Genomic DNA, 25076 nt, shown 5'->3' on the forward strand with positions numbered 1-25076 from the left:
ACTTTGGTCTCTCCAGTTTCCAGTTTTCAGGAAGCCAAATTGCTTGGAGCATCCTGAAATCTAGCAAACCAAAGGACAGAAGCAGTAACGTTAACCTATACCCCATGAGCTCAGTTTGAATAACTGGAAAACTGGGGCATCTACTAAGTTCTGTAACATGGAGATATTTTATCAGCAACCTGTTTAATAAGCAAAACTAATTCTATAGTTAGACTGCAGTAATACTTCCCTGCATTACTTGTTTAGAGGTATAATATTAGTCCCAACCTATCTAGAGGCATGACAAAGGATGCTTGAATACTTGGTAAAGTAACTTAATCCTGTGGTCCATATATTGTTCCATTTTCTGAGACTCTGGGTGTCCTAAGAAATCTTCATGTTCTAATGATGTTTTGCATGGAACTGGAACTATAGTCGGCAGAACTGGTATCCAAATCACAGTATCTGTGCATGCAGATAGACCGTGACCCAGTTCCTCAAAAGGAAAACAAGAAGTACAAGGCAATCATGTAATTAATGCCTAGAGTACTATGAAGACTATGGCCAGCAGTAATCACTTCCTGGGCTTTTCTCAGACCTGCTCACCAACCTCCTTCATGGTCTTTTTGTTGTTTCTGTGGTTCCTTTAACACTGAAAAGATTATTTTTTTAAAAAGAATAAAAGCAGTATGTGCCGCTAACTTCTCACTGCTGTACACTGGCAAATGCACAAACTGCAAAACTCAGTGAACTGCACCACACTGTACTTATGGTGCTTTTGCATCTCGCATGGCTTCCATCAGGGCTCAGCATCCAGCCTCCCTAAAGCTCTTAATATTAAGATACTTGGAGGAACAGAGAAGTAAATACTTCCCTGTGAGGGTGCTGAGGCGGTGGCACAGGGTGCCCAGAGAAGCTGTGGCTGCCCCATCCCTGGCAGTGTTCAAGGGCAGGTTGGACAGAGGGGCTTGGAGCAAGCTGCTCTAGTGGAAGGTGTCCCTGCCTGTAGCAGGGGTTGGAACTGGATGAGCTTTAAGGTCCCTTCTAACCCAAACCATGCTATGATTCTGTGAAAGGTCAGTTTGTCACTGTGGCATGTCTCTTGGAGATCTCCAGTCTCCTCCAGTGCCAGTAAGGATGGAAAAGAAAGCTTTCCAGTCAGGTCTCTCTTCCACTGTCACTAAAACACTTTCATTGAATCTACACTGGATTGATACTTGCCTCTTCCTCTGCACCCCTGAATTGTTCAACTAAACATCAGCATAGGGATCAGCTTGCAAAAAAATGATGCTGGGATGGAATATTTTCCTACTTGATTCACCCAGTGAGAGAGCCAGCCAGGATCAGCAGGGACTGAAAGCTGGTGCTGGGTTAGCCCCCTATGGTGGTGACTGCCAATGTGGAATTATAGCTGGCTCTGGCAGGCCGGCTTCCAAGCTCGGCTGGAGCTAACTGGCAACTTTGCAGGCAGTTTCATTTGCTCATAAAGTGCTAAGTAGAGAAATAATGTGAATCACCTATACATAAATGAGGTGGTTTGTAACCAAAAAGGAGAAATAAAAAAAAGAATACACTCAAAGGTGTCTGCTAATAGGGGACATACCTATAAATGCAACTGGAGTCTAATTTCAGTCTTATCTTAAATAGTAGCACATTCATGGATTTCACTGGCATTATTCCCAATTTACATTGCAGTAAATCGCACCACCTCCATTCCCTGCCTCTCTCCTGGAGCAGAGTTCCCACAGGGCCAGGGCTCCAGAAATCCCCACAGAAGCTGCATTTCTTGGTCAATCCTGTCTCTACTGGGAAAATGGATGCTTGCCTAAAGCACAGTCTATGATCCGTACATATCATGGCCCCAGGGGAGAGCTACTTTTGCAGAGGGGAGGAGAGAAAAAAAAACCCATATTTGTCCCTAAAGCTGGCAATTTAAAGCAGTGTCTCTATTGATAGATGGTCTATCTTTTCGTACAAGCAGTGCTACAAGACCAAGGTGAAACACATTTATGGAATGCTTTAGAATTGCCTGTGTTAGAAAGCAGCTCTTTATATAAATTATTGCTATTATTATTAGCCTCTAAAGTAGGTTTCATCCTGCAGAGATGCCACCTTAATAAATCTGAAGATGGTTTTAAAATGCAAACGGTTTGTTGGAATATTCAGTATTCAAACTTCTTCCATTGCTGGAAAGGTAGGAGTCCAGGAGAAAAGCCAAATAAATCTCAGAGCCGTAATGAAAGCAAGTTAACTTTATGCCTGCTCCCAGTCTTATTGCTATCCATGGCACAACTATATAACTTGGGGGGCTAGATCTGTTTGCACTGCAATATGTATAACTGCATGAAGATGTAAGACTTCAAGTATACTACACATTTTCTGAAGCATGGCAATAGGATGCCCTGCGCTGAGCTTATCAGTATTCTGTTTGCCTGGGCCATGTGCCTCTGTTTGCAGCCTGAGTAACCTTTGTGGAAGTGTGGAACGTGCAGGCAGTTAACACAAAATACGAAGAAGGTCAACTTGTGTCCTAGATGCCCACATTTCACATTAAAATTCAAACACATCACTGTTATCTTGTATTGTAATAAGAATATGCAACAGCACAGAACAGTGTTTTTGTGGCAAAGGTATAAATATAATCACTTTCCAATATTCTGTGAAATCTTCTAGCCATGCTTTCAGAATATGACATTTTAAATAGCAATCCTACTTCCAAGAGGCATCTGACTTCCACACTCACCAAAATGAGACCTCTTACATTTGCATGTTTTATTGGGAATACTCCCACTGGGGGCTTCTGTGACCAACTTGCAGGTGAAAAGGAAACGCTACATATTGAACTTGTTCTGGGTAAAATTTGAGGCAGTTTAAATAAATACTTGAAAATACGTGTCAGAGAATTTTTACTAAAATTGCATACCAGAAACAAGCAAAATCTTTTGTACCATTATCACATGCCATACCACAGGGTAAGGGAACTGTTATCTGGGGGACAGCGCAAAGGCAGAGCTAAGAGTCAGTCCTGTCCTACTGAATACAAAATTAAGAGAACAGACTGCAGATGGCCAGGGAGAGATGGATAAGGCAGGAGGCTTGAAAAAGGGGACATATTTGATGAGTAGGTTTTCTTTTTGTCTTAATTCTTATCAAAGGACAATATAAAAGTGCTTTTTTTTTTCATTCCCAAATTCCATATTTTCATGTTCTCTATATTATCATCACATACTGTACTGGTTTCCTTGTCTGCCTGGTTACTTTGCCTGTAAACCCACGATAGCTCAGATCTCCTGAGAGAGTAAATTTCACTGATTCTAATATATACAGTTATGAATATCGTTTTTAGCAATATTGGCATCAGAGAACATCTGTTTACTTTGTGTTAATCAAGCTTGATATTTATCTTCTGTCTGGCTAAAACACCCACCTATATGAAGCATTTGGCTTCAGCTGCAAAGATGAAATCTTTTAAGCAACATACTACTAAGCACATATCAAATTTTTGACAGGGTTGTATCAGGGTAATAAATGATTAAAAGTGACTGTTTTGCTTCATAGTCTGTCCCATCCTGAAATAACTCAGGAGTATATGCTACACATACACATAGCCATATAGTGTTATGCTTACAGAGAGACCAGTATGGCATCATGGACACCTCCTGCTTATGTAAAGAGAAGATGAGTCATATTTGGAGCTCTCCAACTCTATTTTAACAATAACTATATCGCAAGGCAACTGAGGGCAGACAGGGAACTCTCGTGGCGCCACTGACCCATTTCCTCTCAAGCATCATTGCTAGGCTTGTGGAGAATTCTATTAATTCCTCAAAGCAGGTACCCATCATTAACACAGGCAATCTGGATGCACAAGTTTCAAAGCCTTAAATTCCTTCTCTTGGAAAACACGTCTGTTTTGATCTTTTTTATGCAGCCAACCAGTAAAAATGTTGCACATATTTTCTGCACCTATCCAAAGAAATTTTTCTTTCACACCCTACTTCATGCCATATGTTGGAAGCTGAAAGAATGAAGGATTTAGCTGTCAGTCTCTGAAGGCAGTACAGGCCCTCTTCCAACTGCACACAGCGTCAGATCTGAAAGTATGACATTTCACTTTAGCTTCTGTCAGCACTATCTGCAGTGTATCACTGGTGCACTGTTGAAAATATTCTTGATAGGCAGCTCATATGCGCTGGATAAAGTGCTCATTAATCTTGCCTTTAAAGTACTGAGAAGTTGGGTGGTAAAATACTTCAGTGAATGCGCTCGGCTCCAGCATGGAACGGATGTTCCCACTGTATTTCCCAGCCAACAAAAGGAGTCTTTAAAAAGCTGTCTGTGAAGTTAGTTCAGCTCTGTTTGTTTGCTTTAGGTATGCTGGTTTTCCTTACAGAAAATATCCTTCCTCACTAGTTGGCACAGCCACCGTGGTGTCACGAGTGATGCTGCAAGGCAAAAGCCCCAGTCGCCTCAAGAAATAAACTCAGTGGGTGATTTTTACGACTGCTCTTCTCCTCGTGCTCAAATACTTTGGTATTTAGCAGGAATAGCTCAGTCTGCAAGAACCTGGTTCTCTGACAAGTATTTTAATAATGTTTCTACAAAACAAGGACACTTCATGAAACACTTAATGAAAATATGGATTTTTGTGTGCTTTTAATCCCTTCCCTATTAATAAAAGATTGGGTTCTTTCTTAAGATTCACTATTTATTTTTCTCCCTCTGCAACCTAACACAGCAGAAACAGACAGCAGGTTAGGCATTTGCCAACAGCAACAAGAAAATAATAAAATGAAACAGAATAATATTTTTTACCCCTCACAAACACCTAAAACTCCCTGGGCAGAAAGTGCATGATATGAAATTCATTTTGACAAGGGACGATCAATCACTTCTGGTGATGATCCTCCAATCTGTTATTACTGTTAAACTATCCTGTACTTCTATTGGCATTCATATGAGAAAACTTTGCTTCATAGCAGAACATACTAAATACTCCACTAATAGCTGAAATACTGCATTTCATAATAAAGTCAAACCTATGCTCTGGATGGGGTCTTCTGGTGTAATGCTATGAGGAACAAAAAGCCAAAGAAGAAAATATCTTGAAGACACCAAGCACCCTCTTTCAAGACGTATACTGTAAGTGGTACCCATAATAAAATAATTGAATGCCATTTAAGCTTTATTGATCTTTGTAGTCTGCAAATATTCCTACACTATGTAGATATGCTGGTTAAATCCTGACCACTTACCAAGCACTGCACTAGATGATGACATGAACCTGCAATGATCTGCTAGAATAATAGAGCCTGCTGAATTTCAAATCAAGCTGGTAGGAAAGTGGCTGCACCAACTCTATGTCTACCTGAGCTCATGCAGGAGAGACGTAGAAAGATGTTCTTTGATTCATTCACATGAAAGCATGAATGAATCAAACTTACCCAAAAATGTTCCTCAGACTCCATCCATGCTTGTGAAACAGAAGCACAGGCTCAGCATCCCACTCTCACTAATGTCCATGCCTTGTTTTCCCATGGTAAAACAATCTGACTGTCCACATTTATTAACACGTAAAAATATCTGCACCATGATTTCATACACATGTAAAATCCTAAACCACATACACTTTACTAGGGGACCTCTCTCAGTAATAACATTCAGCCACAAACTCTAACAGCTTAGTGTTAACTACCCACTGCCAATATCTTAACATATACACTCTTCCCAACCCATCTGCTTTGGAAAAATCTGGCAGAGGAGAAGTTCTGGCAGTGTCTATGAGCTATGCCCTACAGCACATGGAAGATACCGCGGACAGCAGGTTCTCCAACAAATATGTCCAGTCCCACTGTGCAAGCTGACTGACAGCTCAAGCCCTCTAGCTGTGCTGTGGCAGTACCAGGAGAAAAATGATCTCCAAGTCTTTGCTGAAAAACACCCTGTCTTCATTCCTATCTTCCCTTCACAATTTTCAGGTCCCAGGACAAGAATAATCAGTGGGCTAACAGTCAAATGCGCACTAGTCAATGGGGAGGCATGCATGCCAGAAACAAGCCTCCCCTGGGAATTCCACTGCCAGGAATTTGGAAATGAGCCATAGGGACCCTAAATCTATTGCTCACCACTAGCTTGAAAAAGAAGGCACATAAGTCTGAGTACAACCACCTGCTCAGCCAAGCTCTTCAGGATAGAGCTTTGCCACACTTACAGCTGGCTGGGATCACGAGGAAGGAAGAATGGCATTTCAGGGATACCAACCAGACAAGACCACACCAGTTAGAAAGAACACTTTAAGTGACCAAAAGCACCTGATAAGTCAACGTCGAATTATCACCTAAATGACAATACTTACATTTTCTGCCATGCCCAGGATACAAGAGGCTCAGACCAACCCATGCATGGTACATGAGAAGTGAAGAATGAGACCTCTCTATACACATCCCTCTGACTTATTAAGTCCATAGATGTCTGGAATTGGAGTTTTGAACAAATAAGGCTTGACTTAGCCCTAGAGAAAGTAGAAAGAACAGTGTACAAAATGTCTTGTAAGTAAAACCTCTGTAAGCTTTAGGCCTCCATAATAAGTCTTCAAATACTCCATCATCTTACAAAAATCAAGCATCCAAACAAGAATTTGACTGATGTACAAACATAACGGCAGATGCTCGCATACACTCAGCGTGTGAGTGCCAGAACAACTGTTCTGTGCATCTAACTGCCATTCGCACAAAGAGCTGCCCTAAATGAGCAGTCTATGGACTCACAGCTGTGCAGGGATTTCTACCTCCACATTTGCACACATACCTTATCACAAAGCAGAGCTTAAATGAATGTGCTCAGCAGATAATGCTCATGCCCACAGTGATCCTGCCCTTCTATTCTGCTCTCATGAGACCCCACTTGGAGTACTGTGTGCAGACACCATGTGGGGTGTCCTCAACATAAGAAGGACATGGAGCAAGTCCAGAAGAGGACCACGAGGATGATCAGGGGCTGGAGCACATCCCATAAGAAGACAGGCTGAGAAAGCTGGGGCTCTTCAGTCTGAAGAAGAGAAGCTGTGTGGAGACCTCATAGCAGCTTTCAGCATCTGAAGGGGGCCTACAAAGATGCTGGGGAGAGACTCTTCACCAGGGACTGTACTGACAGGATGAGGGGTAATGGGTTCAAACTAAAAGAGGGAAAGTTCGGGTCAGATATAAGGAAGAATATTATATTTACCACCCTTTTTACTGTGAGGGTGGTGAGGGCCTGGAACAGGTTGCCCAAACAAGTGGTAAATGCTCCATCCCTGGCAGTGTCCAAGGCCAGGTTGGACAGAGCCTTTGGGTGATATGGTCTAATGTGAGGTGTCCCTGCCCATGGCAGGGGGTTGGAACTGGATGATCTTAAGGTCCTTTCCAACCCAAACCATTCTGTGATTCTATGATTCTATGAGTCTAGTTCTTGTTCCACCCAAATAGTAGGGTAAATAGGGAGGGGGCGTAACAAGGCAGATCTTACCCTGAGAGGACAAAACAGGAGATCATTGAGGAGTACTATTAGAAAGGAACCTATATGGTACATGTGTACCTTGTGAGTCTTGTCTGAGACAATTTAATTGTAGCACACAAACTAAACAGCTCTCTCTGGCATGTCAAACCGTGTAGCTTCACGTATCAGCACCTAAGCCATTTTCGGTGAAGCAGAACTGAAGTGTTTATGTGAAAGCTGCTTATGTGGCCGGCCACTTGAGAGCTCTCACTTTAAAGTACCATGAAATAGGCACACTATTATGGGAATTAGGGACATTTCTCAACAGAGGGCCAGCTGGCAATCAAGGGGAGACCTGGCTTCATCTCGAATGTGATTTTGCACATCTCGCCCTGACCCACTACCCATCTGGATAAACACAGCATATCGAAGGTTTACTTCTAGAGGTAAACTCTTCTCTGTAAAGACCACAGGAGACTCCTGGCAGTGCCTTTGAAATGGAGAGCCCCACAGGCAAGGATGTCAGACAGACCTCGGGATGCTGGGGAATGTTTCACAACGCTGTACTTGATACTGTGTTATGTTTTTGATTCACTGCTCGTTTGCTTAGTAGACATGCTTGGAAGTGCTAGAGTTTCCTCTGCAAAATTTAACTCTCAGAGAAGGCTCTCTTCTGACACATTACAAATTTCAATCAAAAAGTTATAACTTGCTGGAAGTGCCATGTGCAGTTTCCTATTAACCTTCCAGTGGCTACCATCACAGTATGTTATACAGGAGATTCAGTTCCATTATTTCCCTGAGGAAGTACTCACATTACCACAATAGGTAAAGCCCGCTTGAAAAATTCAGAAAAGACCCTGAAGTATAAATGCCCTGTGATAAAGTTGCCATGGCTTCATTGAAACAAAATCTTGCCAAAGGAATATTGAAGTATTTCCAGTTGGAATTTTTCTAGGCACAAAGTCACATGAGAAATTTTCATTTCTTTTTTGAGGGTGAAATTTCAAAATTTCTTCCAGAACAAATCTTTCCATTCTTCCTGTGCTCCTGCCTGAGGCTCAGTCTGCCCTCAATTCAGTGAGAATACTGAAATGCAGTATATCCGCATTAATAAATCTGTATATATGTTGGAAAATGCGTACGGCAATTTCCAGCTCGGTACACACCTACTGACAAAGGACAGTTTCCATAAGGAAAAATCTCTCACTATCTGGAGGAGGCAAAAAAACCTCTCCTGAAGTTAATCAGTATTTGCAGCCTCCCCATGCCAAAGTCAGACAGCATACACAAAGGCAGCTGGACCTGGAACACTTGACACTGAGCAAGGGCCATCTTTTCCACCTCTGCCACTGATCTGCCCCATGGCACCAGGTGAACCATTTCTCTCAGCCTCCCACCCTAAGGATATTGATGCTCTCCTTAGCAAATGTTAGGAGATCTGGGGTTACGGGGTGATCCCATGTACAATCCATGTATTCCTGCGATTGTGAGTCAGAGAAATCTTGAAAACATCTCCACTAGACCACCCCAGCAGCTCTAGTGTGGACACCAGAGGCAGTGTGGATGTTCAGCACAGAAGCTTGGGTATTCATCCCTCTCTAAACTCTGCCACACCACAGCCAGACCAGCTACTGCCTTGTCTTTTGGTATGACTAATCACAAAGCTCACAGGGAACACAGTACAGACCCACTATTTAGAAAGTTAATATTTAGAATTTAGAAATGTTTGTTAATTCAGTTCTCTTTCATATTAACTTCTTTCCAGAATGTGGTGGATATATTAATGATGGGGAACGCTGCTGGTTTAACAGCAATAGAGTGTTCCCAATGATGCTTTGTTTCCAAGTATTTTCACCTCAAGACTACAATTTAAGGCAATTAAGCATTTCACCATCCCTGGGAAACAAGTAATTATTGTCACTTCCATCTGACAGGCTGAGGATCTGGCAATCACCAGTTGCTGACTAAAACAAACTGGAAATGGGATGTCAGAGGAGTCACTGCACAGGATCAAACCTGGAAGCCATCTCTCCCAGCATGCTGCACCCTACCTGGTCAGAGGAAAACCAGGGGAAGGCAGTGGGAAAATTGAGCAATTTATCCTGACCCCAGGATCAGTTCAGGTCCAAGCAGCGTCTCTTAGTTATCAAGTATGATGCTTTGAAACCGTGAAAGCTTCTCAGCCATTTAAATGCCATATTACCTGTTGAAGATCCTCACTAAATTCTTAGTGTCAGTGACATCTTGTGGCAATGAACTCTTTGCTACAGCATATGGTAAATGTCAGCATGACAGGACAGGCAGATAGTTCAGGGACAGGCAGAGTTTATAACCCTTTTCAGGCTATCACCCAAACACAAAGCAATATCCAAGTAAAAATCTATAGGCTTATACCAAACCTAGAAATTATGTATGATTTTTCATACTTCTTGTCCTTTGTACCACTTGAATGCTTGGGCTTCTGAAGTCCATATGAATCACCCCAAGAGCTTCCCAGCTCTGTATGCAGATTTGGCATAAAATACATTTAAACAAATTGTTTGAGTTCATAAGAACTCAAATAATTGTGTTTCCTTTTTGTAGAATAAAAAGGGATTAGTGCATGTCCAGCTATCTAAACAGAGCTCTTTTAGGAAAAAACATTGACAAAGAAGAATGTATATTTTTATAGCTCCGAAATCCATGCAGAAAATAAGTACTTCTAAGATAAATACTGCAACTTCATAACTTCAAAAAATATTTGATGAAACAAAATCAATTTTCTTTAGTGGCATTTCATTTCCTTCTCCTCTAATACTTTCTTTTTTAGACTTTCTTCAGTCACTTTGTGTTGTTGGTCTAGTGAGTATATAAAAAAAAACACCAAGTCTATGCCTTGATACACAACCTGCTTAAGCAAGTGGGAATTGTCTTTACTCGCAGCAAACCTGAAGTAGAGCCCTTTGATAGCCTTAAAGAGAAGGGTATTTTTGGATTATGGTTGTTTCTCAAACACTCACAACATTCAGCTTATTTACATACATTTGTACATATCAGCACTTGCTGTCAGTGGGAATTCTATATCTCAATAATGTTATTAAGCTAACTTCCATACAGGTTACTTGCATGGGATTCAAAAAGTTGAGGGAAAGAGGACCCTGGAAGAAGAGAAGCAAGGCAAGCATGGCAAACTAGAACTAGGTAATTAGGTGCATTCAGATTGCTAAAGGTCACAATAGATGACATACATGTATCTGAGGTATGTAGGCGTTTTTACCTTACTGAATGCAGAGTCTCGCGGTGTGAAGTACAAAAGAGAGACAACATCCAACCTTTTACAGCCTGAGGAGATAATGTGTACAAAGGCAGAGATCTCAACAGGCAAACGGCACGGCATTAGGTAATTTCAAGTGCCTCTCACTATCTTTCATTTGGAAAATTGTCTGAATCATCTGCTCAGTGCCTAACACAGATTCCAAGCACTGGAAATCTCACTCCTATATGCTACAGCAAGATGTTTAAAGGTCTTCGTCTCTCACTGCAGTTGTCTCTCAAAGCAGACTGAATGTTCTGGAAAAAATACTGGACAAAACCAAAATTGTTTGTCAGTTGCTATTTAAACATTTGTTCAGGCTCCTGCATACACTCCCGTAATTGTTTCCCATTTAGACAAGTAATTAAAAAGCAATTGTGCTATTTCACACGGTACCATCAATTTACTTTTCCACTACATATCCGAAAAAAATGCAAAATGAAAGCACTTGAGCCTGGATTTAGACAGTCTAAATTCCACTTGAGTTCTTGCACCTCATGTTTCCAATTAGCGAGGTGTCTCTGCAGACCCAGCAACCGGTAATCAGGAGCCGAAAAGCCTGAAGCCATTTGAATCTGTGCCCCCGTGCAAGCACCTTGTTGCAAAAAACACACCCTTACAGAATTACAGACTGGTTTGGGTTGGAAGAGACCTTAAGATCACCTGGTTCCAACCCCTTGCCATGGGCAGGAACACCTTCCACTAGACCAGGTTGCTCAAGGCCCTGTCAGCAGAAGGGTTTCTGACCAGAGGCTTTGCTTGCATACATGGTTTCAGTCAAGGTTAGTCTATGGACTTGATTTAAAGACACATGACACATGATTTATGTCATAAACAGGGATAGCATCTTTTTAAACACACACACACATATATATATGGCCATAACCTGATCCAGAACTTCCCTGCAGCATTTGTGTAACACTCAGTCCTTCAAATGACTCAAAGAAGGCTACAACAAACAGTTGTAAAACGTGGCTTTGGTAAGGACTCTTGTTGAAGAAAACCTTAAGAATGGAACTTTTCCTATGAGGAATCAGATAAAGAAGGGTTTCCAAGTACTGAGGGAAGTGTCTGATCTGTACTTATCAGCAAACATGAAGGAATGTCCTCTGTCCCCTGAAGGGTTCCTAGCTCACGATAGGCTGAAGATTAAAGACTGGTAAAAGAAATCTACAAGTCCCAAGCCTTCAGAAAGCCAAAAGTCTGTAGATATCTGTCACGAAAAACTGGGTTCATCTCCATGCCAGATTATGTCTGGTTTGCATGTGTTCATTCTTAAACAATACAGCACTAAATGTAAAAGCTATATACCTCCACAGCTGAGTGATGTCCCACTGTATTTGTAGAAGCCAGCGTTACTGAAACAAGATTGGCTGTTGGTATCTGTCACCAATGGAAACACATTTTGTAACATCAGTATGCCCAGAACATAAGCAAGAAGTTAGGTTGTCTGCAAACAGCATGAACCGGAGCAACTCCACAAATGTGCTAGAGCAAGGAACCTGTTCTCCTGCTGGGAGAACACTAGGAATGCATTAACTCTTCCTTTCTTACTCGTTTTGATCAAGAGGGACACAGCAAGGATGGCATTTCATTTGCTCAAAGAAAATAGTCAAGATTTGACCAGTGCATCAACATCAAAGACAAACACGAAGCACACATCTAATGCAGAGAAAAGCAGCTGAATCCCCTAAAGTCACCTGCAAAGCCTTCCAGGAACAACTCAACACTCCACAGTCAATGAGTGTCTTACATTGGCTCAGTCATCTTCAAGAAGGCAAATCACTGTAATTTCAAGGCAACACAATTTCAACCTCACTTTCAGAAAGTTAGGCACCTCAGCACAAGTGGCCTTATTTCCAACAGTAGCAAGCACTGAGGCTCTCAAAAAGATGAATGGAAGCTGTGATTGCTCACCACTGCTGACAATCAGGTGGCTTGTAGTATCTACATCTGCAAAAGAAAAAAGCTGTCTCAAAGGCTTCATTTTACTGCAAGTGCAAGCTGGGGTATTTGAGCGCAGACAACAGCCTGAACGCCTTCCCTGCAAAGTCTTGCAACCTCCAACAAAAACTACTAAAAGCATTGCATGGGTAATGCTCCTATTCACAATCTGAACTTGTACCTTCCTAAATATTTTAAAGGTTTGACATCAGCTGTAGGCATAGGTACCCAAGAAACGTGTGCCTTCTGCATCGTAGGTTCCCATGGGATCCCAGCAGCAGGCAGCTCTGTACTTACACTGAAGGGAATACTGCTGACTGAAGGCATTTTGCTGTGAAGGATGGACAAGCAACTAAAAATGTCTTTAAATAAATTAAGTTGGATCCATTAGGCTGGAGCTCCCTTAGGCTGTATATTCTTGCTGTATTTGGGGTGGGGTTGTGACTGGTTAGATGCTTAATAAACCTTTTCCCCATTTAGTCTATCTATTTTAAAAATCAGCTGCCCAGTAAAAAACAGAGAAGGACCGCTCCTCAGCAGGAAAAGAGAATCAGCATTCCTTACTCTGAGATCCTGTCCTTCATGCACATGAAAGGATGCCCATAAATCTAGAATTGTGGATATGAAAAGCTGAAAGAGGATTTATTTGGATGCCTTCCACATGCTGCAGGTACATTTCATAACCACTTACAATGCTCACTAAATTTTGACATGGTTGTTCTTTTCATATGGGGGTAATTAACTGTACACGTTCTACCCACTCAAGAAGTATTAGACTGACTACATTATGAGCAAGAGCTGAAATCTGTTGCGACTGCAGTCTTCCTGAAAAGGTGTTTAAAGTTCTAAGCACAATGACAATTCCGAACTATTTAAAAGCACAACCTAGGCCCCTTCTTTGCATTCTCAACAGGACCTCAGCTACCACGTTATCTCCATGTTCACTGTCAAATTTTCTGCTTCTAAGCAATTAAAATGAAGAAGCGTTATTCTGTGAACAAGGAATGTCCTGACATCTAAATCAAGTTAAAGAAGAAGGAAACAAAATTTTTTCTGTTAAAAATCCTTGTGTTTTTTTTTTGTTTGGTTGGTTGGTTTTCTTGGGGGCGGTTGGAGGAAAAGAAAATAATTTCACTGCCTACAGCACAAAACACTGGTTTCAAAGCCTGACCTCAAGGAAAGTAAGAAAGAATAAAGTGAATATTGAGTTAGAAGGGTGTCAGCTACTACACCCAGGAGAGGAAGAATTAAATTCATGAAGAGAAATTAAGGCTGAATATTAAGACAGAGGAGGAATTCTTCATAGAGAGACTTCTTTCTCTTAATGCAGGCCAACACTCCAATGCCTGATTTTTGCTTTATGGAAAGATTTACAGTCTCTGAATGTGTGTACTCGGTGCTTGACTTCCTATGGCTTTGAAAATAATTAGATGCCCTCACTGTCCTCTACGCCTTTGGAAGTTTTCTCCTCAGACCCTAACTAATCCTTATTCACTTCACTTGGTCCATTTCCAGGCTGAAAATTAAGCACTCAAGTACTTTGCATAAGATTATGGGATGATGCTGCAGAAGCAAGGCTGCAGTCCCACCATGTGGAACATTTCAAAGGACCAGCATCCTGATAAACGCACAAGAGTGGCCAACCAATCTTGTTCTGCAGGGTAGGTTGAAAGAGCAATTCAACACCTCTTCTCCATTTCTGTTTCTTCTAAACAGAAATCCAGTTATGCAGTGACAAAGCCATAGTTTCTAAACAGAGTTGCAGCTTCTGTACAAGCTGAAGCTCTTCCTAAAGGGAGTCTTTTTCTGCTTGAAGTACCATAGATACTCATGTAACTATGAACCACCATTTTAATTTTCCTCTTTGCTTCATCAAGTACTTACTGAGCAGAAGGTACTACCTGTGATAAATGCTACCTGTCAAGACTTTACTTTGATCATCCTTCAAGAAAGAAGTATTTCCAAATCATTTGCTTGGAAATTTTTAATTCTTAAGTAGGTTGTTTGTTTGCCTCAAAGGAAGCACTAACCTATTTTGCATTGTCAAAAATCTATTTTTAAACAAAGTTTTCCTTTGTACTTTAAACATTCCCTAAAAATACTTCTTAGGCTCAATTAAAATGAAGTAGATGTTTAAACTACTGCCTGATTCAGCAGCTCTGTCACTGTGCTTACCCATTGCCTATGGAAGGATCAAATCTGGCCAATGGCTCTGTTCACCTGAATTAGGGTGTTGAGTTAATACTGTCATTTGTCATGGCACCAAAGTCCCTCTAACTGTGTCAAACCACAAACAGGAGAGATGCCTAGTTTTGCTTAAAATTCTTGTAAAAGCCACAAGCAGAGCACAAGTATTACAGCCCTCTTGCTAGCCCTTCTTATGGTTTATATTTAGTGTCAAAAATAAAAGTAGGAGGCTTGGTGTGGGAGGTGGTTTAAAAGGTCACCTCTATAGCTTATAGAAAGGATTTGCCTTGCTTCACTAAGCCCCAGACACTGTACTTCAATTTTACCAGTTAAATTTGACTTTGCAAGACTGGGCAGGAGGGGCGCGATTTATACAGTGTGGTCAGCAGAATCCACAGTGCAATGCATCACAACCCAGCAACTGCAGGAGCAGCCCTGGGCTTGGCTCTGTGCAAGATAACTTTGCAGAGAACCAAAGCAGCCTGTTTCTCTTGTAAAATGAAAGATTTGGAAATACATTGATATTCTGAGCTTTCCTGCTCTATGTGACTGGTAGCCTTTTTATAGAAGATGACAAAAAGCAGCCAGAATACTACTATAATCGAGATATCGCCTGTTAACAGAAGGATCCTAGCACTGATATTACCTATTTCAATCAACAGTAAAAGCAGTAGCAGGAGAATGATACTCCTGGTAATGAAGACTTTGCTTTCAGCATTTGGAAGATGCTCTGTTCCACTCCTTCACTTCATGTCTGAGGGAATTAATCACAGGAAACACAGGAGCTATAGCTCTTTGTTTTGCACTTGCTGCTCTTAAGACTTAAGAATTTCATTAAAATCCTTTCACGTTAAAAAAAAAAAGGAAAATCTTGGAGGAAGGGAAAAATAAAGCTTTCCCCCCATTTTATTTACAGACACTGCTAAGCCTCCTTAAGCTACTTTTGACTCCCTGTCTCATACCCCGACAAAGCAGATGTGAAGAACGCAGATATGTAACAGTACAGCACACACAGCAGGGCTGCCAACTGTCAATACATTTATGAACAGTTTGTAGATCTACAGGAGTTTTGTGAAAATTCTTACTCCTTCAGTAAAAACTGGAACAGCTCTCCTGCATCTTGGCAAAAAAATAATAATAAAAATTATAAAATGACAATTTGAGAACATACTGGTCTTATTTCCACCTGGGAGCACCCCTCCACCCCCCAACCATAACACTGATGTTGCTGGATCAGATCATTTCTGCATGGAGCCCTCTTTCAAATTCCTCTGATGCTGGTTTACGGAATTGCTGATGTTTAAAAGTAATTGGCAAATGAATTCTGCAGGATACTGAATATTGTTCAACAGAACATAAATGCAGTTTAGTTATCCACTAAAATAGAAATACTTTGTTTCAAAAATAACTTACTGACACTGGGGTTTTAAAAATAGCCACCCAGAATTACTTTTGTGTCTAACCATATGGGATATTTCCCTTTCTGCCCCCCAAACTGGGTAGGTTGATATTCAAATGCTAATCTGCACAAACAGCTATGAGCTTTATTTTCACTGAGTGACTTGAATGTGCAAAATCTGTGCTTCCAAATGTAAAGGCTGTACTGAAACTGCTTTGCATAACTGGCTTAATGTGCATGAAATTATAGGGGCATCCTACAAATTAATCATTGCATGTTTTGTACTTGCACCTGCTTCAGTATCTGTAACTGCTATTTGCCTGTATGGGTCCAGCAGGCAAAACCACACCTGGATACCCAAAATACATAAACCAGAGTGGACAACCTGGTGCAGGCGCAATTACAGAGGTCGGATCGCTACCCAAAGCCATTTAAAACATCAGCCCCAAGCTCCCTTGTTCTACAGCTAACTCCTAAATTCAGTTTTTGCCTCTCTCCAATTTTATGGATCACCAAGGTTTGATTTAGAGAAGTGGGGCAAGAAAACTATTGGAGAGAAGCTTTGCCTACATATTTTTATGGTAACAGAGTTGAATTTATTCCAGCTGGCTTTCTGCAAATGCAAATAGGACAGCCGAAGATTTTACATTCAAGATTAAGCAGAATTTTAAAGGCAGGATAATGTCTGCCTGCAATGGCATCTCATGAGGTTCCACATCTCTTAGTGGGGTTGAAAAAAATTATGAAGAAGCTACAAATGTCCATTCTTTTCAGTAGCTTTCCAGGTCCTATAGCTAGAAGGAAAAGATTTTTAGGGCTCATCTTAGCTGGCAGGCTTCACAATCATTTTGAACTCCTACTTCAACCACTAAGCATGTATTATCCATGCTATGCTTCTATCAGCTACTTTTATCAGCAATTTGTGCTCAAGGCCAGGTTGGACAGGGCTTGGAGCAATCTGGTCTAGTAGAAGGTGTCCCTGTCCATGGCAGGGGCTTGGAACTAGATGAGCTTTAGAAGTCTGTTCTAACCCAAATCATTCTATGAGTCCACTAGGGACTTAATAAAATAAAATTAAGGAGATGAGACTGTCTTCATCCTCTTTTTTTTTTTTTTTTTTGTGGTTTGGGGAATGATAAATACAAGCCCTTCATAACAGTCTATTTGTATTATTTTTGAAAGCTATTTTAAACTTGTAGCTTTGAATAGTGCAAATGAAATCAATGGTAACGCTGCTTCTTAGCATCCCAAATGTCAGAAGTGGTGTGGGTGCGCACACAAACACCCCACCCGAGCAGGGGAGGGAAGCAGAGAGAGCAAGAGCACACATACGAACCCAGACAATCACGCTGGTGGGAAGAAAAAAAAATTGCCTCATATCATACTGAGATTAAGTGAATTTCTGCCACTGCTGAATGACTTGGGAACTCTATTCACTTTAATGTACTCTGAGCTGTCATCCCCGTCTTTGTATAAAGACACTGGGTTTCTCAAGAGCAGCCTGAAAAAGTATTCAACATTTTCTGTACTTTCTGTATGTATTTTTTTCCATTAAAATGATACTGCTGCATGTTAGCAGGAATAACACAGACCTCTTGTCTCCCCTGGTTTTCTGTTTGTATATATTATTTATGGGGAAAGGTGGCTCCAACCACTGCATTTATGCTACCTAACACTTGCTAATATAAAATATGATTGTGACCTTTTTTGAGTTCTTAACACTGTCATTATTTGCAGCTAGCCTTGGAAATTCAGAAAAAGCCCTAAAGGCTTTCCCTTGGTCCATGAAATTCATTTCAGATTTGACAGGTAATGATTCGAAAATCTCCATTTTGTTCTCTACCCCTCAGCAACACTTTGGTAGTCTCCAGATAGCAAACATCTGGATGCATGGAAGTGCTGACCCAAGGCAGCAGCACTAAATGCAGGGGCAGTAGCACATTTAACTCACCTGCAAGAGATGAGTTTTGAGCAGCACTCTTGCCCTAGCCAGGGCCATGGTTTGTGGACTCATGTCCTGTGACACTGACTTTAGCCCATCCAAAAGGGGCTCTTCAACACGGCCACTGGTCACTCAGCTACGCAATGCCTGGTCTTCAGAATCACCCCTTCAAACTCTTGACTTTCCAGTGCCATGTCCATGCATTATGTATGACTTCACATAACACACATTAACAGAGATCCCAGGGGACCACCATTAACCTCTTGCCCATTTGTGCAGCAGAAAGCATGGGCAGAGCATGAAGAGCAATTTAGCTGTGTCCTTGACTGGTTTGGGCTGGAAGGGATCTTAAAGCTCACCTAGTTCCAAGCCCCTGCTACGTGCAGGGACACCTTCCACTAGACCAGGTTGCTCCAAGCCCCTTTCTTGCTCTCACAAGTCCCAAAACCATGTCTTACCACCAGGACAGCAGACACAGCTCTTGCTCTCAACTCTATCCAAGATCAAGTCAAGATCAAGCTGCAGCTACGAGCACATCAGCCACTTACAGGAGGCAGCCTGGGGGGAAGCAGCAGCACTGAAAGCCATTTTGCAGCCGGTGTGTACCTATGACAAGAACACTTTCAGCTCCAGTAATTCCTTTATATCGCAGTAGGGACAGGATGACAAATCTGATTATATTAAGGTCCATTCTTTCACCAGCTTTCCAAAATTTACAAGTTCACCACATGCTTTAATGGAAGAATAACCTGCCTCTTTTTATGTAACTATTGCTTCAGTTTTAACAGTTTTAAATCCTTTCATGCATGCATTGTCATGTATACCGAGAATTCAGCTGCTGTATATTCATGGGCAAACAATATTTTTGCCAAGGCCTTGCACATTATGTCTGGCATAAGACAAACAGCAACTAAGTAATGTTTGCAGATGGGTCTTCTCTGTTTAAGGGCTTGCACCGAAATTTTAAGCGATACTCAGGTGCCAATTTATCGATTATGTTCAATTAACATCAGAAGCATATGCATATATATATATATATATATATATAAATGTGCAGGGAGGGAGGAAGATAGAGAAATTGTCTAATATATTTTGCCACCTCACAATTTACCTGTATTCTACTGCATCAGATTTAGTACTTTATTCTGAAATTTCAGAGAAGACACATTGTTCAGTTTGTCAGTGAGAGGAAACTCATACTAGGTACTGCAAAGAGCTACTTGCTGGCACTGTATACAATTTGTAGGTAATTCACATTAAATTATATCCCCCCTTCCAGTGCGTATTACAGAACAAAAGATATGCCTGCAAGAATGACAATGTAACATCTGCACAGAGAATCTGTGATTATTATACAGGAAGGCACATTCTTCCCACATACAACTAGTGGAAATGCGGATGACCTAAATCAAGGGCCACAGTTTGATACCACTTATGTCAATGGGACATTGCCGTGAAATAGGACAAAAGATAAACTCATCTCCCAATTACACCGAATATAAAACCACAGAATATACTGGAATGACAAAGTTTATTCCGAAGAAGGGATGGATTTCTACTTTTCGGCATCAGCATGCACACACCCGCACCCGTGTTTGCACACGCAGGAACCCCAAAATAGGCATAAACAGCAGCAGAAAGCATGTGTCATACGAACCCAGGAGAGAATTCTGGGGCATGTAGGTGTGAGGCTATTTAAAGGACTTCAGAATGTGAGCAGATTTCTTGTTTTCTTTTTCTTGCACCTGCAAAGTGATGGTTTGCAAATAATCTGTTTTCAGAACAGGTGGAGGCAGAGTTGAGGCACAGGTAAACGTTTTGAGCCTAGATCGACACTGACTTTTTGTTTCCCTCCTTATATAAAGAAGGAAAAAGCAGAATGGCAGCCTAATCAGAAGGATGTTATCAAAACCCAAAGCATGGAAGACAGAAGTAAAAATGCAGAGCAGTCTCTTCCATTCAGTGGAAAAGCCCTTCCTAGTCTTAACAGCAAAACCCTAAGTCATTTCAGCAAATGTTCTCCCAGGAATATTCAGTCTACAAAAGCAAATGAGAGACATTCCATCCCCTGGTGGGTGGCATCTGCCCCATCAGATATATGCTAGGGATTCTGCTGAAAAGGAATTACTGGTTCTTCCTTTCTCCCTGGTGAGAAAGAGGAAGAAACAAGAACCCCACTGGGAACTGAGGAGAATATTGTTGCCAGCCCCATCACAAACACTTGCCGAAGTAGCTCTGCATGCCTGCAAGATCTCACCAAGGGCCATCGCCGCCTCAGCTCTAGCAGGAGGTTCAGAAAATCCCTGTGAGCACCACCAGAGGAGCAATCACAGCAGAAGTGGAATATTTTTTGAGATGACTCTTTTCCTCATACTACTTTCATCCAATACATAAAAGATCAAATAAACCCCCCAATTACAGTATATGTATACATGCTAGCGTACACATAACTACTCCCTATACTAATGAGTGCAGTATTTTAACATTTGAATTCTAAGGAATGAAGTCTTTGGAGAGTTTCTTTAAAACACCAGCAGTTGGGGTGCCTGATGCTCTTCCTCCTGAGATTCCGTCATTTAGAAGATATATCTAAAAAAGCTGCTTTCCAAAGCGAGGCCCCAAACGCAATTTTTGCCCCGAAAGCCATGCTTCATTATTTGCATGTAGTTAAACACCATTCCTTTTCCGTCAATTTTAACATTATTTACAGTAAAATGATGCCTAGTTTTAACTGAATATTTAAATACATGCTTTCTAATACATGAATGCTTAGTGCCTGCAATAGGAAGAGTCAACCTTGCTCTAGATAATGATTTCTTACTTTGGTTTGGAGTTTTTTCAATCACAAAATAAATGAAAGGAATGGGAACACAATTTCAGCTAGAATTGTATGTTTACTCATATATAATTAATAAGGCCCATATCTAACTTGCATTCCAAACTCCTCAAATGCATCTGTTTAGGCAGGAAATAACGTGTCTAACAGGTCTAAATGGACAAGTTGCCTCCTGTCAAAAAAAACCTTCCCTTTGTCAGATGAAGCCTCTGTACCCTACTGTACTGCAGGTGTAACTTCTGCCAGGACACGTGGGAAGGGGGCTTTTGGATGGGAGAAAAAGGTCAGTTCCTATAAAGCAAACAACTAAGAGGAATAAATTCCCTTATGCTTGAATATTAATCACTTATATGTGAATAATAAACATGTCCCATGAGTCTAAATGATCTACTCATGTTTGTAAATGAGCTATCCATAGAGATTATTCCCACATAATCTTCTGAAGACCCAATCTTGCTGCTGTTGAAGTCAACAGTAACATCTTTATAAACCTCATTACGCTTCCAATTTGTCAGACCTGTAATAAAATATTACAGTCTTACCATTACAGGATAGCATTTCTCAAACGTCAAGCTCACTGTCAGTTTCTCTAAACTAGGGAAACCTACAACCACCCTTCCAGAAACAATTCCACAAATTCCTTTCAAAATACCCACACATGCGCACATACACATTAAAATCAACAGATACATATTATTAAAACCAACTGATTTTGGGAGCTGCTTCATCCAACTTAATACCCACTGCTTATCACACTAATCCATATGGATACCTTTTCAAAACAGCTACCTACGTATGGGAGAACTTCCAAATTAATTACACATAGTAAGATTCACAAAGGTGCCCTCTCTCACTTAAAACACTGTTGCTGCCACATGTGAACACTTAAACCTTAAACAGTGCCATGTATTACCAGGTTCACCACTGCTCTGCTTGCTGGAGTGGTGCAAATAATTAAGAGCCACTCTAAGTTATGCAAGAAGATTATTCTTTGAGGGAACAGTGCTTTTCAGGCTTCCATTTGCTTCCACAGCACTTAGCTACTTGTTTTGTTAGAACCGTTTTATTTTAATGAGTGCAGTTTTATATGGGATCCACTGCCTTAATGTAAAACACATGAATATGAATCTGCAGTATTTACAGTATTTCCCTCCCTGCATTTTGCTCTATTTTGTCATATTGTCCGCAGTAGATACGTGATTTTTATTTTCCCTTTAGCTGTGAGGTAATTTGCCCATGTTATTTGCTCTGTGGGCATCCCCATAACACATTCTGAATTTATTTCATGATGTCTCTTGAAAGCACTGTGAATCCAAGACATGTCGAATCAAACTAATGAAGTAACCCCTGCACTAACAAACCCTCCCTGTCTCAACTCTGTTAGAAGCAGAAAGGACATAAGACTGATAGACAAATATTAAAGATATAATTCTTTTGGACTTGGTCCACATGTTCACGAGATAATGAGACCTTAACAAAGACATAGAGACTTATATGAAATATTAGATCTGACATTTCATATGAGGTGAAAATTGCAAGGATATCTTTTCTTACCTGGTACAAGAGAAAAAAAGGAGTGAATTGTAAAAGCTCGCTTTTTTCACAGCACTGATTTTGATCTTACCATGCCCGTTTTCATTGAAGAATTTTAAAATGAATACAATGAAAAGCTGGCAAGGAAGAAGAAAAAAAAAAAGCAAGCTCCTGGTGCCTCACCAAGAGTTCTTCTAATTTTAAGAGATCAACACCATGAAACAACCTTGCTGATACTACCATTATTCCCTAATTTGTGGCTGGCTCAGGCCCCTAAGATTTAAAATGCCCTACAGGAAGCAGGGAGGCCGAACATAAAACCAAAAAATTGTCTTCCTTTAAGTTAATGCTATTTATCTTGAAATACTGAGGGGGTTAAAACCAGTTTACATCAACTGAGACATTTTCATTCCTCAGGTTGCATATCCAGCCGGGTTTGTGACCTTACAATGCAATGTGTCAAAAAAAAAGAGGCATCTGAATCTTTTATTCCAGCTGTAGTATTGCATCCTGCATAAATTTATACATTTTGTTTATGCTCTGATGTCACATCCCATTCCACATTGGTCACTCCGAAAGTTATTTTCATTAAAGTCCTTCAGTGTGCTGGTAGGGGAAGGGGATCAGGGCTGAGAAGCCTCCTTCTTTGCTTGCCTATTGCTGGAGGTTTTTGAAGAAAAGAGAAAATATCAAGCGTACAGAAGAAAGGGAAAGCTTCCCAGGCAATACTGCAGAACACATAAACGCCATGGCAGACATTCACCGCAGGAAGATAAAGAGACACACTCTTTAATCTTCCTCTGGTGAAGTTCCATTTCACACATTTAATCATTAAGAGATGTAAAGTGGTAATTGTAACTTCACTAACTTTGGGGCCTCATCCCAGCAAAACCAAGGGCACCCTACTGTAAACATGGTAGAGAAACACGGTGAGATAGCCTCACAACTGGATCTTTTCCTAATCTTTAACCACACTGCAGCAATTAGCCCTTATGGTCTCCACAGAGCTCCAGTATCATTCTTGAAGTTTGAACTGCAAAGCACAGCACACAATGGCCCAATCCAGATGGGATACTAACAACGTGCTTGATTTTAGTAATCTAGTGAATGTAACCACAATTATTGGCCATATTCTTTCTTTCTTCTCCTCCTCCTCATCCTTTCAGGAAAACTGTGAAACATGGGCAGGCTCATCCCTATAGAATTCACAGTATCACACAGTATCACAGTATGCTAGAGATTGGAAGGGACCTCAAAAGATCATCTAGTCCAATCCCCCTGCCGGAGCAGGAACACCTAGATAATGTTACACAGGAATGTGTCCAGGCGGGTTTTGAATGTCTCCAGGGAAGGAGACTCCACAACCTCCCTGGGCAGCCTGTTCCAGTGTTCCGTCACCCTCACTGAGAAGAAGTTTCTTCTCAAGTTTAAGTGGAACCTCTTGTGTTCCAGTTTGCACCCATTACCCCTTGTCCTATCATTGTTTGCCACTGAGTAGAGCCTGGCTCCATCCTCGTGACACTCCCCCTTTATATATTTATAGACACTTATAAGGTCACCCCTCAGCCTCCTCTTCTCCAAACTATAGAGACCCAGCTCCCTCAGTCTTTCCTCATAAGGGAGATGCTCCACTCCCTTAATCATCTTGGTTGCCCTTCGCTGGACTCTCTCCAGCAGCTCCCTGTCCTTCTTGAACTGAGGGGCCCAGAACTGGACACAATATTCCAGATGCGGTCTCACCAGGGCAGAGTAGAGGGGAAGGAGGACCTCTCTCGACCTACTAACCACCGCCCTTCTAATACACCCCAGGATGCCATTGGCCTTCTTGGCCACAAGGGCACAGTGTTGGCTCATGGTCATCCTGTCGTCCACTAGGACTCCCAGGTCCCTCTCCCCTACACTGCTCACTAACAGGTCGTTTCCCAACCTATACTGGAACCTGGGGTTGTTCCTGCCCAGATGCAGGACTCTACACTTTCCCTCGTTATATTTCATCAAGTTATTCCCTGCCCAACTCTCCAGCCTGTCCAGGTCTCGCTGGATGGCAGCACAGCCTTCTGGTGTGTCAGCCACTCCTCCCAGCTCAGTGTCATCAGCAAACTTGCTGATAGTACACTCAATTCCCTCATCTAAATCATTGATGAATATATTAAATAATACCGGTCCCCGTACTGACCCTTGAGGCACTCCACTAGTTACAGGCCTCCAACTAGACTCCGCCCCATAGACTACAACTCTCTGGCTTCTCTCCTTCAGCCAGTTCACAGTCCACCTCACTACCTGATCATCCAGACCACACTTCCTCAATTTAGCTGTGAGGATGCTGTGGGAGACTGTGTCAAATGCTTTGCTGAAGTCAAGGTAGACCACATCCACCGCTCTGCCATCATCCATCCACTGCGTTATTTCCTCATAAAAGGCTAAGAGATTGGTCAAACATGATTTCATTTGTGCCAGCCCGTAAGTCCAGAACCAAGCTGGCAAC

General features: G+C 41.4%; 1 protein-coding gene across 2 annotated transcripts in view; it reads right to left on the reverse strand.

Annotated features, from left to right (window-relative positions):
• Positions 1-25076, reverse strand: part of LOC134156213 (cadherin-4) — a 459282-nt gene that overhangs the window by 208037 nt on the left and 226169 nt on the right. The gene's annotated exons all lie outside the window — the stretch shown is intronic.

Source organism: Pezoporus occidentalis, unplaced genomic scaffold (genome assembly GCF_034315485.1).
Source record: "Pezoporus occidentalis ecotype Australia unplaced genomic scaffold, CSIRO_AGI_Poc_V1 ctg83, whole genome shotgun sequence".
In the NCBI taxonomy this organism is placed as follows: domain Eukaryota; kingdom Metazoa; phylum Chordata; class Aves; order Psittaciformes; family Psittacidae; genus Pezoporus; species Pezoporus occidentalis.